At 37.1% G+C, this 16,091-nt stretch overlaps 3 pseudogenes; 1 reads left to right on the top strand and 2 right to left on the bottom strand.

Annotated features, from left to right (window-relative positions):
• Positions 1-384: 384 nt before the first annotated feature.
• LOC125124556 (olfactory receptor 2T8-like) lies at positions 385-1,542 on the bottom strand (annotated as a pseudogene).
• Positions 1,543-2,178: 636 nt separating this feature from the next.
• On the top strand, positions 2,179-2,583 carry LOC125124557 (60S ribosomal protein L31-like; annotated as a pseudogene).
• A 3,831-nt stretch (positions 2,584-6,414) lies between these two features.
• On the bottom strand, positions 6,415-7,366 carry LOC125124558 (olfactory receptor 2T12-like; annotated as a pseudogene).
• Between the last annotated feature and the right edge of the window lie 8,725 nt (positions 7,367-16,091).

A 16,091-nucleotide genomic window follows, 5' to 3' on the forward strand; every position in this document is an offset into this window, starting at 1 on the left:
CCAAAGATATATACAAAATTACCTACTGTATGTTTTCAATGATTTGAAACCCTAGAATAAATTAAACTAATAAAGAGAGATCTAAATCAGAACAGTGGTTGTCTCTAGGTTGAAGTATTTTACTGGAAAAATGTCTGAGGGGCGTTTCTAGTCTGGCAAAGTTTTGTCTCTTGTTAGTGGCTGTAAATGTATGTACACTGCAACTGGTTGAAAGGTAGCCTTCACATCTGAGTATTCTAGTGTTTATAAATTTTAATTCAAATTTTAAAATGAGGGAACTTCAACATTATTTCACAACTTTTCTCATTCTTTGAACAACTATTTTTTGTGAGGTATGGTGCAGAAACATTTTAATAAGAGTTTGTGAATAACAGATTGTAGCAATCAACAGTTTGATTTATTGATGGCTGCTTCATAAATAATCCCAAAGTATGGAGATCCATAAGTATTCCAAAGTAAAATAGAAATGAGATATAGATATGTGTACAGAACCTCCTTCAAGGAAATTTTGTATAAAAACCTTGTAACTTTGTATAGCTTTGAACTTTTGGGCAAATCAGTGTAACCTTCATCACTATTTAAAGCAACACACTGACCCATACATTTTCTCAGAGCTCCCTTGACCTCACTGTTCCTCAGACTGTAGATGAGGGGGTTCAGCACTGGGGTGAAGATCGTATAGATTGCTGAAACAATCTTATCATGGTTTGCTGATCTGTAGGATTTGGGTCTCATGTAGGTAAAAATAGTTGCTCCAAAAAAGAGTCCCACCACAGACAGATGAGAGGAGCAGGTGGCAAAAGCCCTCTTGTGGGCTTAATTAGAGTGCATCTGAAGAACCATAGCAAGGATGAGACTATAGGAAATCAGGATGAGGGAGATGGGGACCAGGAGCATTAACACACAGCATATGGACACGACAGACTCAAAGAGAGATGTGTCAGCACAAGCCAAACACACCAGAGATGGGGCTTCACAAAAGAAATGATTGATCTCATGTGAACTGCAGTATGAGAAGGTCAGGGTAGCAGCAGCCTGCATGAGTCCATCAGCTGCACCCAGGAACCAAGACCCCAAAATCATTCTCAGGCATATTTGCCAGCTCATGAGGACTGGGTATCTCAGTGGGTGGCAAATAGCGACATAGCGGTCATAGGACATGGCTGCTAGGAGGAAGCACTCACCCCCTCCTAAGGTGAGGAAGAAAAAGATCTGCAACCCACAGCCAGCAGGGGAGATGGAATTCCTGCCAGTCAAGTTGTGAGCAGCAATTTTGGGCACAACTGTGGAAACCAGCAGCATGTCCATGAGGGAGAGTTGGCTCAGTAGGAAGTACATGGGCCTGTGGAGTTGGGGGTCCAGGAGAATCAGGAGAAGCATGAGGGCATTGCCCACTAAGGAGATGAAGGCAGTTGTCAGAACCATCATAAAGAGTAATAGATGTGGTCCTGTGTGGTTAAAGAGTCCTAGGAGAATGAAATCTGAAGTGAGATTCCAGTTTTCCATAATTTCATACAAGAGTGACACTGCAAATGGAGAAATAGATGAGGATTACACATACATAACATACCAAAAATTATTAAAACCCCTTAAAATTGGATAAATTTGTTGACATCCATTAATCCATGGAGGTGTTTTTGTGTTCCAAACAACAAGAGGACTTAACTCTTTCTTCTTCCCCCCATATGAGGTGTGTGGAAATTCCCAGGCCAGTGACAAAACTAGCACCACAGCAGGAACCCAAGTCACTGCAGTGACAATGCTTGAACCTTAACTGCTGCACTACAAAGGAATTTCTTAAGTATTGAGGCTGCTGGTAGAAATATAACTTACTTTGAAATTGTTAATGCATTTCGTTTAAAGTTGCTAAACTATACATTGAAAATAAAAATGACCTTCTTAGAATAACCCCCCAATGTAACATTATGATGCAAAATTTTATTAACCATAAAAGGCATTTTGTGTAGAGTGAAGGTTTTCCTGAAAGTAACAGAAATACAACTTTTGCTTGGTAAAGACAAAAAATCAAAACAAAAAAACCTTTTATTTCCTCACCCAACCGTAGGGATAAATTAATCTCTTCCTTATTTCCAAGAGGTACTAAGTCCTTAGAGGCATTTTCATCTCTGATATCCTGGAGTAAAAACTGTTGTAGCTTTCCAACCAGGGCTAGGGAAAATGGCTCCCACAAAGAAGGGTGGCGAGAAGAAGAAGGGTCGGTCTGCCATCAACGAGGTGGTTACCAGGGAGTCCATGATCAACATTCACAAGCTCATCTATGGCATGGGTTTTAAGAAGCGTGCTCCTCGGGCACTCAAAGAAATTCGTACATTTGCCATGAAGGAGATGGGAACTCTGGATGTGCGAATGGACACCAGGCTCAACAAAGTGGTCTGGGCCAAAGGAATAAGGAATGTCCTCTTCTGAATCCGTGTTCAGTTGTCCAGAAAATGTAATGAAGATGAAGACTCGCCAAACAAGCTCTATACATTGGTCACCTATGTACCTGTCACTACTTTCAAAAATCTACAGACAATTAACGTGGATGAGAACTGCTGCCTGTCAAATAAAAGTTGGTTGTAGAGGCAAAAAAAAAAAAAAAAAAACTGTTCTAGCTTGTTAACTAAATACAACCATGGATGAAGAGATAAGGTTATTAATTAAGTCTTAAAGGTATGACATGATTCAATGAAGTTACATGGCAGAAGGAGTCTACCTCTTTCATGGTCACTCCCTTTACCACCACTTATTACATCCATCCCACATTAGACTGTCAATTAAGAAGGAGAAATACTTTGAAGAAGACTCACTCTATCCTTAATTCCACTGCTTGGGCATCATCATTGTACTGGCAGCATTCTAGCTGCAGGTTTTATTATTTTTTTTAAAGTTAGATATCATGGAAGTACACTTTCTTCTTGTCAAATGTATTTCAGATTTGCCAAAAGATGGTGATCTGCACATCTAATGTCTATGATATGCATTCTTAGCCACTAGTAACTACATGCAATTCCTAATTAGAGTCCTCAGCACCACTATTCTTGAGGATCTCAGACCCTCTTCTATTATTGATTTGACTTCAGGCCTTATATTCCGTTACTTCCATCTCTTTTTATTGTTGATGATTGATAGAACTTTAAACTTGTTTAGAAATCAATAAGTAACTTAGTAACTCTTAGGTATTGTGTAATTTTTTAAAATTAAATGTACTGTCAATGCAGTGTCATTAAATATTTTCATATTGTTGTGCATCCATCACCAATATTAATCCTTAGACTTCATCTTCTCTAACTAAAACAATAATTCCTCATTACTCCTTTTTCTCAATCCCTGGCAATCACTGTACTACTTCCTGTCTCTATAAAATTGTCTACTCTAGGGACATTAGATAAGTGAAAACATACAGCATTATTTTTTTGCTTTTTCATTAGTTTATTTCACTTGTCATAACATCATCAAAATTGTCCATGTTGTAACATACGTCAGAAATTCTTTCCATTTTAGGGATGACCAATATTCTTTTGTATACATGGACTATATTATACTTATTAATTCCATTTATGGGCTTTCATGTTGCTTCTCCTCCATTTGTGTATTTATCACTCTACTGGGTTTTTTGGTTGATGTTGTTGACACACAGTGATTATTTTTAATTTTGTTAAAAAATATATAGCCCCCAAATATTAATATTTTAGATGAATTTTGCTTATACCATGTAAGAGAGGTTTATGTTTTTAGATCATAATTATAATTTACATAAATTTTCAGTTTACAAAAAATTTTCTTAACATGAAATTTCTACTTGTGTTTAAGTATTTTATCATATATTAAATCATTAGCTCTTAACATTTCAACCGATGTGGTATAACTGTGCACTTTATTTTTAGGTGAAAATAAATGTATGAAAAACAAGCAGTTCATCATGAATATAAATGACTAGTCAGCATTCGAATAGGATTTTGGATTATTTAATGGAAATGTTAGCTAAATATGTCAATTAAATAAAATGAGTGGGAGATGATTTTATTTTCCTAAAATATGATAGCATTTTATTATTTGTCTGATTACAATTGCTATCAATCTTTCCACGTTACTTCAGTGAGACAATTTGTCACAATTTAGAATGTTTGGAAACCTATGCGAAGAGGATTCTGAGGGAAAATTTCTAACAAAATTAATTATGATACAAAGTGTGGTGACACTTTTAAGAGGAATTAACTCATCTTGAAAGTTAAATAATGAAAGCAACATTAGGCAGAAGTGTAAAAGCTCACTTCTAACTTATTAGAATAGGAGTAGGAATACTTAACTTCAGATATGGTAAGAAGCAACAATGTTGACACATTTCCTGGATCATAACAGACTAGTAAGATATGCAGTCCAGGTTTTGGCTGCTGTTAAAAGGTCATAGTCCAGTAATAGTCCATTGAATGGCCTATCAATGTAATCCTTCCCTGACCCATGAATGAGCATTCCTAACACAGTGAGACAAACTGATCATAAAATGCCTCCCCAAACTTGAGCAAAGTAGCAAAAAAAAGGAGGGGATTACAAACTAAAGAATGTTTCTCAACATCCAGTTACACAGAATCAAGTCATAAACCACTGCTATTGCTGACATACCATATGCCCTCAAAGGATTTCTGGGTGAAGATCAGGATGCGGAACATTGTGCCCTGGGAAACTGTCAGAGTCGGCCCTCAGAGAGTTAGATTATTTTTTTCAGGAGAAAATTTTATGAACTCAATTTCTTCCATTTTCCCATACTGAGAAATGTACTAAAATCATTATCTAAGAAGTCTATCCCTTGCATGTATGCCTTCATCAAAATCACTATATACTAATAACCTTCAATTTTATCTCATACGATCATTTCTCAGGGCTCTCTAAGTGGCTATCTCTTAGGTTATTATCCTCAGATTGAATCAAATAACATTTTCCATTTTTTTCTAAGATTGACTTAATTATTTTTTGTGCACAATATCTTAAACAGGCAAACCTTACATTTTAATACCTATTTTTTATCTTTATTCTTTTGATGAAGAGTACATACCAGACAAAATGTTTTCAGATTAACTATGACATGATTCCACCAGTGTAATTGAAATACTTTGTTCCAATGCATATTTAAAACATCGAGGCTTATATTTTCAAGCTCCAATGGAGAAAGTGAAAGAGGTTCATTATATACATACACACCAAGTTCAATGAAAACAGGTAATCTTCAAAAAGTGAATGGAAATATAGATGGTAGAATACCTAAAATATTAACAAGTAACCCTGTGTAATTATATTTCAAAATCCCAAATATTTCTATGAACACCATGTGTCTATCAATAAACATCATGTATATCACTAAACAACCAGCTACAATTGCTTTAAAATCATCCTCAATTTTTTTTGTGTTTTTTTTTCCAAAGTCTGAATGAATAATTTACAAAGGAAGATAGACAAATAGGCAATAAGCTAATACAAAACTCTCTCATTATGTATCAAGAAAATGCAAATTAAAACAAATAAGTTGCTACAGTAAATAGAACAGATAAAATGAAAAAAATTAGTTTATGACCAATTTGATAGCTACTCATGCACTCTGGTGGTTGGCATTGAAAATAATATATTCACTTTGAAAACAGATTATGAAAGTTATTCATGCATCTGCCAAAAGAAGTAAACACATGATCACAGACACAAAAATATAAGCCTTATATCAGTTCCAGACTGAACATAGCCCAGATGTCTATCAACAAATCAGTGCATAAATAAATGGTGATCCATACAGACAAGGAAGTTTTACTTAGCATTGAGAAAAACAAACTACTTATATAGATATATGGGACTTTAAAAATGTATTCTTTTGAGAAAATGAAAAAGATAAAAAAAATAACTATGGTATATAGGAAATACTAGAATAAGTAAAACTAATGGAGGTGTAAATCTGATCAGTGGTTGTCTCTAGGTTGAGGGATTAAACTGGAAAATGAATGAGGGGCATTTTTATTCTGACAAATGTTTTGTCTCTTGTTAGTGGGTATAAATTACAAGCTCATGTATACTGAAAGTGTTGGAAAGGCAGCCTTCACATGTGAGTGTTCTACTGTTTATAAATTATAACTCAATTTTAAAAATCAACAAAATTCATTCTTTCACTGTTTTATTCTTTGAACAATTTTTTGTGAAATACAGTGCAGAAATATTTTAATAAGAATTTGTGAATAATGTATTTTTTAACAATCCACAGTTTTATTTATTGATGACTGCTCAATAAATAATGCCAAAATATGGAGTTGCACATGTATTTCAAAGTAAAGTAGAAATAACAGAGATATAATGTGTATATAACCTCCTTCAAGGAAATCTTGCATAATCACTTTGTATAGCTTTGACATTACAGACAAATCAGTGTAGCCTTAATCATGCTTTAAAGCAACACACCAATCGATACTTGACCTTACTCTTCCTCAGACTGTAGATGAGGGGTTCAGGAATGGGGTAAAGATAGCATTGAATGCTGACACAATCTTATCATGGTTTGCAGATCCGTATGATTGGGGTCTCATGTAGGTAAAAATGGCCGCTCCAAAAGAGAGTACCACCGCAGATAGATATGAGGAGGAGGAGGCAAAAGCCCTCTTGTGGGCATCAATAGAGCACAACCAGAGAACTGTAGAGAGGAAGAGACTATAAGAAATCAGGATGAGGGAAATGGGGACCAGGAGCATTAACACACAGCAGGTGAACATGACAGACTCAAAGAGGGATGGTCAGCACAAGCTAAAAGCACCAGAGATGGGGCTTCACAAAAGAAATGATCGATGTCATGCGAACTGCAGTATGAGAAGGTCAGGGTAGTAGCAGCCTGCATGAGTCCATCAGCTGCACCCAGGAACCAAGACCCCAAAATCATCCCCAGGCATAACTGCTAGCTCATGAGGACAGGGTATCTCAAAGGATGGAAAATAGCAGCATAGTGGTCATAGGACATGGCTGCTAAGATGAAGCACTCACTCCCTCCCAAAGTGAGGAAGAAAAAGATCCACAATCCACAACAAGCAGGGGAGATAGAATTCCTGCCAGTCAAGTAGTCAGCAGCAATTTGGGGCACAGTTGTGGGAACCAGCATCATGTCCATTAGGGAGAGTTGGCTCAGTAGGAAGTACTTGGGCCTGTGGAGTTGGGGGTCCAGGAGAATCAGGAGAAGCATGAGGACATTGCCCATTAAGGAGGCGAAGGCAGTTGTGAGAACCATCACAAAGAGAAATAGATGGGTTCCTGTGTGGTTAAGCGGTCCTAGGAAAATGAAATCTGAAATGAGATTCCAGTTTTCCATGATTTCAAACAAGAGTGACACTGCAAATGGAGAAATAGATGAGGATTACACATACATACCAAAATTTATTAAAACCTCTTAAAATCAGATAAATTTGTTAACATGCATTAATCCAGGGAGGGATTTTTACATTCCAAACAACAAGAGGACTTGCATTCTTTTTTTTTCTTCTTTTTCTCTTATCTGATGCATGTGAACATTCCCAGGTTAGTGATCAAACCAGCACCTCTACAGTGACAATGCCTGCTCCTTAACCTGCTGTGCTACAAGGGAATTTCAAGAGGGCTTATTTTCTTAAGCCTAGGACTGGGAGTATTGAGGCTGCTTGTATAAACATAACTTACTTTGAAATTGTTAATGCATTTAGTTTAACCTTGCCAACATATACCTTGGAAAAAAAATGACTTTCTTAGACTATCCCCACAATTTAACAAAATGATATAATCTTTCATTAATTGCAAAAGGCATTTTTGTGTAAGCAGATGGTTCCCCTGCAAAATAATAGCAATATAACCTTTACTGGGTAAAGAAAAAATAGAACTTCCTATTTCTTCACCCAACCATAGAGATAACATAATTTCTTCTTTAGTTCCAAGAGGTTTTAAGTCCTTAGAGGCATTTTCACTTCTGATATCCTGGAGTCAAAACTGTTCTATCTTGTTGAATAAACATAACCACAGATGCAGAGATAAGATTATTAATTCAGTCTCAAAAGTAAAGTGTGATTCAACAAAGTTACATGGCAGAAGGAGTCCACCTCTTCCATGGTAACTCTCTTTTTACTTTAAGTTACAAACTTCTTTTTTCCAATGCTACCAGAATTTGTAAATATAACTCCTTTTTTTCTCTTAATCATAGACTAAAACTATCTACATTTTTTCTTTCTATATTCTCCCGATAATTTTTGCCCTCATTTACAAGAAAAGTATAAATATTCCACCAGAATAATTAGATGGTTAATCAATCTATTCTATAAAACATAATATAGAATAGACAAATCTCTTATTGGATAGAACTGACAAATTACTACAAGTGTTTTAACCTGATGACTTTGTCAGACAAATTTTATTTAAATACTTCAAATTGTAGAATAATCAAATGGATTTTACTTGCAGGAAAATACAGAGATAATGGTACAAATATGGACTTTCTAGAGTTCAAACATCTTAAGCAAAACTAAAAAATATTAAAAGATTAGTAAAACTTACATAAGACAAAAGCAATGAGCCCCAGTAACTCGGATGTGCATCCCCTCTGTGGGACATTTTCCTCTGTGGCTCTTTGAGTGGAGGAAGGCTTTTCTGGTCCTATAGCTTCAAGCTTGCTCATATCAAGGTCTACAGAGACCTAATAAGGGGCATGGCCTATTGCCATCTTATTCTAAAATTGCTCTCTTATTAAGGTGTCAGACCTGCATGAGTATGACTCTGGATGTCAAAGATGTGTAATTTTCAAGGATTTTACAGGTGCTTAAAACTTCAACATACTTTCTTACATGCTTTCAGAATGTATGATTCATTAAAATAAGAGAATTATTTACAAGAAAAACATGTAAATAAACATCCTTGGAAAGAGATAATAATGTAAAAATATACTAACAGGAGATCTAAGATGATTGTGTCTTTATTTGCTTAAACTTTGATTAGGAAAGGGGTTAAAGAGTGTTGAAAGACAAGATTTTTGTCAAACCCAGGAAGAATTCAGCTATTATTTTTCCTTTTTGAAATTTTTGAGAGAATTATTATATCTTGTAAGTTTCAATTAGTTTACATATATATTTTATAATCTTACATATACATACTTGTTTTTATAAAATAACATAGATGATAACAGAACAAAGCTATTATAACAGATTTTATGTTCTTATACCAAGAACTTCACAATTTTATTCTATCTGGGATAATTTTCATGATTTTATTATTATTTTAGTTTACATTTATATAGTTCAGGAAAAGCATGTTTCTTTGTCTCCATTTTACCACTCCTCTGATCTTGTCTAAGAGTAAACATAAGGATCACCTCCAAAAACTGTAAAACTATATACATATACTGTTCTCATGGAAGTTAATGGGGAAAGGTGGTTTTGTAAAAACATTATATATTGTAATTTCTTAATCCAAGCAAGCTGTAATAATTATCATTTTGTTTGTTTGTTTTTAATTTATAAAGGTAGCACATCCTAGTATGCTGATTCTTAAAATAGTGTCAAATAATACTGTGAGTTAGAACATAATTGACCACCTAAGTGATATCTACATTTAAAGGCAAGCTCCACTATTTCCTGTGCAAATCAGACACCTAGCTAAGTACAAGCAGGGCATCATGGAGAGGTGGTATATCAGATTTCAAATAAGACTTTCAGCAACAGCTTAATAATCACTTTTGATACATTTTCATATATCCTGTTCTGAATATTGCTTTGCCTTAGTCTCAGACTTGCCATTATGATGGTCTAGTAGCACAGATTTGCTACTGTCAGGAGTTGTAAATAGACTTTGAGCAATGCAGATCAAAAGTTCTATGGGTTGCCAGGGGACATGCCAATGATCATCAAGACAATTCTATGTAAAATGCAAAAATGTATATACCACTCAGAATTCCACAATGAAAATGAATTTACAGTGAATATTGGTATCATAATTGAGAGTAATAAAGGATTATTTATTATTAGGTGGACGTAACTTAGGGAAACCAGAGAGAATTTGTACCAGACCCTCATTTAGTAAGAACAGAATGTTTTGCCCATCTCTTCTCCAGAGGATATGTGGAAGTGGAAGACTTGCCAAACTTCACAAAAACAGGTTGTTTTGAAAAGGACAGCTATCAGGTGCTCAAAGTTGACTAGAGGGCAGAGTCAAGAAGTCACACATGAGCAGGCAGGAAGCAAGGGAAATGAATGTCACTCTGTAGTTGTCCTCTCAACTCCCAGGGTTAAGGGGACACACATGGTAAGTTGTGGGACACAGACTCTGAGAAAGAGATAGGCATACAGGAAATTTATTGTGGAGTGCCTTGAGGATCAACTCACTTTGAAAACAAGGGAACAGAATTGGGCACAGCATGGTGTTGAACCATGATATAGCCACAAGCTCTCAGCTAACCCAAGAGGAATTCAGACATGCCCTTAGCAAGTCTCTAGCCATAGGGCACATATGCCCCTTATGCACCCACAGGGGCATTGTTGGAATGTGACCTACCTACCTTGGGCCAGGTAGTTTTTCTCAACTAAGAACAATGCTATGACAGGGAGTAGTTGATGGTGTCTGATACTAGCACTCCTAGTACCTGGAGAACAACTACTTCAGTACTGAAAGGGGAGGGGGAAAATAGGTGAACAGAATAATATATGGAATACTCCATAAGCCATACTGAATAAGAAGTCTAAGTGAAGGTGACCCTTGAGGGCCATTCCTAGATGTTGGCTTCCTGTACCATAATCAGGTGAATCATGTAATGGGGATCACAGAACCTACCTAACAAGTTGGTGAGCTTAATAAAAATATGGTTTCCTTCTAGTACAAATTTTCACAGTAGGTTGAAACTTTCCCACAAAGAGCATGCTGGAATGAGGAACTCAAATACTCTTCTGGCAGGCCTAGCTTTTGATTTAGAGAAACTATTTATGTGCCTCTGATAATTACATCGGTCCTAGATTGGGAACCTACCATTCTATCCTAAAGATCTTAAAGTAAACATAATAGAAACTACCAATTCCACATGTAGCTGAGCAGATATAGCAAGATATGCGCATTCCATTTTAACAGAGCACCCTTTAGGATCAATTCAGACTCTGTAACCAACAACTGTCAAAAGATGTAAAGATTTTCTTTACCTTAGGGTGCCCATTCCCTGTGCTACATCTTAGATTCCATTACTATGTTAGATATCCTAAACCCCCATAGAAAGGTATTTGGAGATGTGGCTTTTACAAATCTCAGTAAAGCTAAATCATACCATACTAATTAAATTAAAGTTAGCTCTTTAATCTATAGGATTATTGGGGTTATAAGAAGCAGACCAGAGCTCACCCTTTCCCTATCTTCACTGGCACTAAGGAAAACTTCTGTAGGACATGGAGATAAGACATCCTTCTATAAACTAGAAAGAGGCCTTGCTGAGAACCAAGTTAACCAGAACCTTGATCTTAGTCTTTCCAATATGCAGAACCCTGAGAAAATAAATATCATTTTTTAATCTACCCTGCTAGGATACTTTATTAATTAAGCTGAATCTAAAAAATGCACTCTGATATATGGCAACAGTTTCTTTGAGAAGGATTGATATACAGAGAGCATATGAAATTATTGCTGAATTTTGAGCCTTTTCTTCAGGTTGCCTGGTCTCTTCCATTGGATGAATTCTGAGACTGAATTAATTCAAAACAAGAGACAAAATGATAGATGGTACTTTTTTTTTTTCCTCACTGAGTTCGGCATCAGTTTTTTACTTCCTATGCCTCTTTTTTTTGCCTGTTTTGTTTTTTGTTTTTGTTTTTGTTCACACCTGTGGCATATGGAAGTTCCAAGGCCAGGGATTAAACAAGTCCCACAGTAGCAAAGCAAATGCTACAGTGACAACACCAGACTCTTAACCAGCTGAGCCACATGGGAACTCCATTTTCAAAGTCTTTATATTTGTTGGTTCTGTAAATTAAGCAATACCTCTGGTGGCTACACATATGTCTAACTTCAAGAGAGCCAGAGTCGATGGACATTATTCACCTTGCCTATGAAGTGTTTGTGGCATGGTGTCTGTTATCACTGTATTCTTTTATTCCCAGTTATAAATGCATCTCTGGTTACACAGCATTATCTATGATCACTGAACTTGGCCAAAATGGTGGCCACTGATGAACTTCTCTGTGATGCTTTTGTCCTTCTCCAGAGTGCATTCCAAAATACTCTGGGATCTCTTGAGTGTCATGGTCAGATTCTATGCATAATATACTGCTACCAATATATTCTCTGCTCTCTGTTTTTTCCTCTCTTATTCAACAGTCATCCATGATGAATGAAACATTGTTATCTAACCTATCATAGGTCTTATGATATTTAGTTTTATAGCTTAACTATGGTACAGAGTTACTTTATTCACACATAATGCTAAATTTTCCAGTTATATTGTGATATAATTAGCATATAATGCTGTAGTGTATATGGTGTAGATTGTAATGAACTGATCCATGTATATATTCCAAATATTTATAGCAATAAAATTTACTAACATATCCTTCACCTCACATAAATATCATTTTATTTTTGCTGTTATGGAAATGTTAAAATTCTACTCTAAGCACATTTCAAGTGCACAACTCAATAATTTTAACTATAGTTACCTTGCTGTACATTAGATTATAGAAATATATTTTAATATACTAGTCATGAGGGCTCATACTCTTTATGGATAAAAACTGGGACAAGCAAATGATCACCTTTCTAGTGTAGAAATTAACTCTGCTAATCAGATTGTTTCTGTGGTTATTAATAGTGTTCATGTATATTTCTTAAATTTCCTTGAGAATTTAGGGGTTTACTACAAAGTAACTGGTTCACTTGCATTTATCCTTTCAAGAAGTACCTTCATAAATATTATTGTAAACTTCCTCTATTTTATGATGAAAATAACTCTTACAGAGAAGAGTAAAATGCACCTCCTAGAGTAATGACAATATAAACAAAAATAAACAAATGACACATAATTAAAAGTTTCTGCACAGAAAAGGAAAGCCTAAACCAAACAAAAAGACAACCCATAGAATGGGAGAAAATATTTGCAAATGAAGCAACTGACAAGGGGTTAATCTCCAAGACTTATAAACACCTCCTGAAGATCAATACCAAAAAAACAACAACCCCATCAAAAAATGGGCAGAAGATCTAAACAGACAATTATTTAAAGAAGACATACAGATGTCTAAAAAACACATGAAAAGATGTTCAACATCACTCATTATTAGAGAAATGCAGATGAAAAAACTATGAGATACCACCTTACCCTAGCCAGAACGGCCATCATCAAAAACTCTACAAACAATAAATGCTGGAGAGGTTGCAGAGAAAAGAGACTCCTATTACATTGCTTGTGGGAATGTAAATTGGTTCAAATACTGTGGAAAACAGTATGGAGTTTCCTCATAAAACTAAAAATAGAATTACCATTTGATCCAGCAATCCCGCTCCTGGGCATCTATCCAGAGAAAACCATGACCTGAAAAGATACATGTACTCCAATATTCATTGCAGCACCATATGCAATAGCCAAGACATGGAAACAACCTAAATGTCCATAGACAGAGGAGTGGATAAAGAAGATGTGGTACATATACACAATGGAATATTACTCAGCTATTAAAAGGAAATAAATTACAGCATTGACAGAAACATGGGTGGACATAGAAATCATCATGCTAAGTGAAGTGAGTCAACAGTGAGACAACATCATATGTGTGAGAGTTAACACATGTCTTTTCTATCAAAGGAAGCCTTGGTTACTCCATTTTGTTCCTGCTTTGTCTGAGACACCCTCCTCCATTCCCTTTTTTCCCTCTTCTCCCAGTAACAATTTGTTTCAAATTGGCCAACCAAGAAGAATGTGGGCCCTGACCTGACCAATGGGAAAGGGGCAGATATACTAGTGCAAATCACTTATGTGGAACAGAAAAGAGAAAAAGGATTGAAAAGAAATGAAGTCAGTGTTAGAGAACTGGGACAAACTTAGATGCACCAATGTCCATATTATAGGGGTACGTGAAGAAGAGAGAGAGAAAGGGCCAGGAAAAATATTTGAAGAGATAGTAGCTAAAACTTCCCTAGGATGGGAAAGGAATTCCTCACTCAAAACCAGTACGCAAAATGAGTTCATATAAAATAAATCCAAAGAGGAACATCCAATACACATATTAATGAAAATGTCAAAAATTAAAGACAGAAAATTTTGAAAGCAGATAGGGAAAATAAACAAATAACATACAGAAGAACTGTAGTAAGTTTAACAGTAGATTTTTTTTCAGCAGAAACTCTGCAGGCCAGAGAGAGTAGCAAGATAATCTTAAAGTGATGAAAGGAAAAAAAAAACTAGAAAAAATAAGTGAAATAGAGAAAGACAAATACTGTATGATATCAATTATCCATGGAACCTAAAAAAATACAACACAGTAGTGAATGTAACAAAAAAGAAGTAGGCTCACAGATATAGAAGACACATTAGTGGTTACTGGTCAGGAAATGTGGAGGAAGCACAAACTATTGTTTGTAAGATATGTTCAAGGATATGTTGCACAATATGAGAATATAGCCAAAAAATTGCAGTAACTCTGTATGGAAAGTAACCTTTCAAAATTGTATTAAAAATGAAAAAATAAAGATTAAATGTAAAAGACACAAATTAGTAACATAATATCATGAAATTATAATATTCAATGTTAGGAGTTAATATATGGTCAATTTTCAAATATTTTAATACTCCAGTGATGATATGTGTATTACTTTAACATCTAGAATATTGGTTAAAATGAAAAAGTGTTTGGGAGGAGAGGACAAGATGGTGGAGGAGTAGGAGGACACGCTCGCCCTCTCCCACAAACACAACAAAAAAAGCACATCTACAGAATAAATGACTCGCACAGGACAGCAACCAATCGCTGGCAGAGGAACCTAAACTCCAGTAATGGCAAGAAGTTCGTGACATTACTGGGCAGAATGGGAGAAAAGAGGAGAGTGAGAGAAGGTGAATCCAAGCGGGACGGGTGCTCCCGAAAGGGAAATGTGGAGGAGAAAGGGATCCCACACCCTGGAAAGTCACCTACTCAGGGGAAAGATCAAACAAACCAGAGGAATCTGCAGATGCAGAGAAGAGTGTAGCAGTAGGTTGGAGTACGGAAAAGCCGATCAAGAACTGAACGGACCATCTGAACAACGGGCACAGTCACCAAAAATTGAGACGCCTGGGTGGGGGCTGAGCACCGAGACCTCGGCTCCAGAGGTTAGTCCCCGGGAAAGGGACGGGGGACGCCTGGATGGGGACTGGGCGCTGAGAACTCAGCTCCAGAGGTTAGTCCCAAGGCTGGGGGGGCTGGGCGGAGCAGAAACTGCCTGGGAGGTCTAGAAACCATTTGACGGGGCAGAGACTGCCTGGGAGACTAGAAAACAAAGCTGTCACAGAGGAAGGGAGCAATACTCTAAGGGCGGGGGAGTGAAAGCCGCAATCAGAGGAACCTGGGAAAAGAGCCTGGTCTGCGCCCGTGCTGGGGAGGGAGAGAGAAGAGGTGGGTCCCCATAGAATACCCCCCACGCCACAGCAAGCTACAGGCCCTTAGCTAGCTGAAAGCTGTGCTTCCCAGTGCATCCCCTCACCCCACCCCCACCCACCCGCTAGCTCTCCCGAACCTGGGGCTGCCTGCCATCCAGGAGGGCTGGCCCAACAATTGCCTGAAGCTTATCCACCGCAGGGGATCCCCCACAGGCCTGCTTGCCCTTGGAGGGGCTACACTCTGCAGAGTAGCACCAAACACCACCAGCCCCGGAGAAAAGGCCTGCAGCCCAGAAAAGCTAGAACAAGCCTAGCCAGGCAGTGAATAGATCTGCCTAATTCCTGCATGGTTTTTTGAGTCGGCTGCACCAGGGAGGAGCCTCTTGGATTCCAGCGGCCCTGCTACCAACCCAAGCCCCAGGGGTGCCAAGCTATAGAGGATCAGCTGCATAGGACTGCCAGCACTCAGGTAGGACCCCCTGCAGCCCAGAAAAGCTGCAACAAGCTCGGCCTG

Source organism: Phacochoerus africanus, chromosome 4, assembly GCF_016906955.1.
Source record: "Phacochoerus africanus isolate WHEZ1 chromosome 4, ROS_Pafr_v1, whole genome shotgun sequence".
Classification (NCBI taxonomy): Eukaryota; Metazoa; Chordata; class Mammalia; order Artiodactyla; family Suidae; genus Phacochoerus; species Phacochoerus africanus.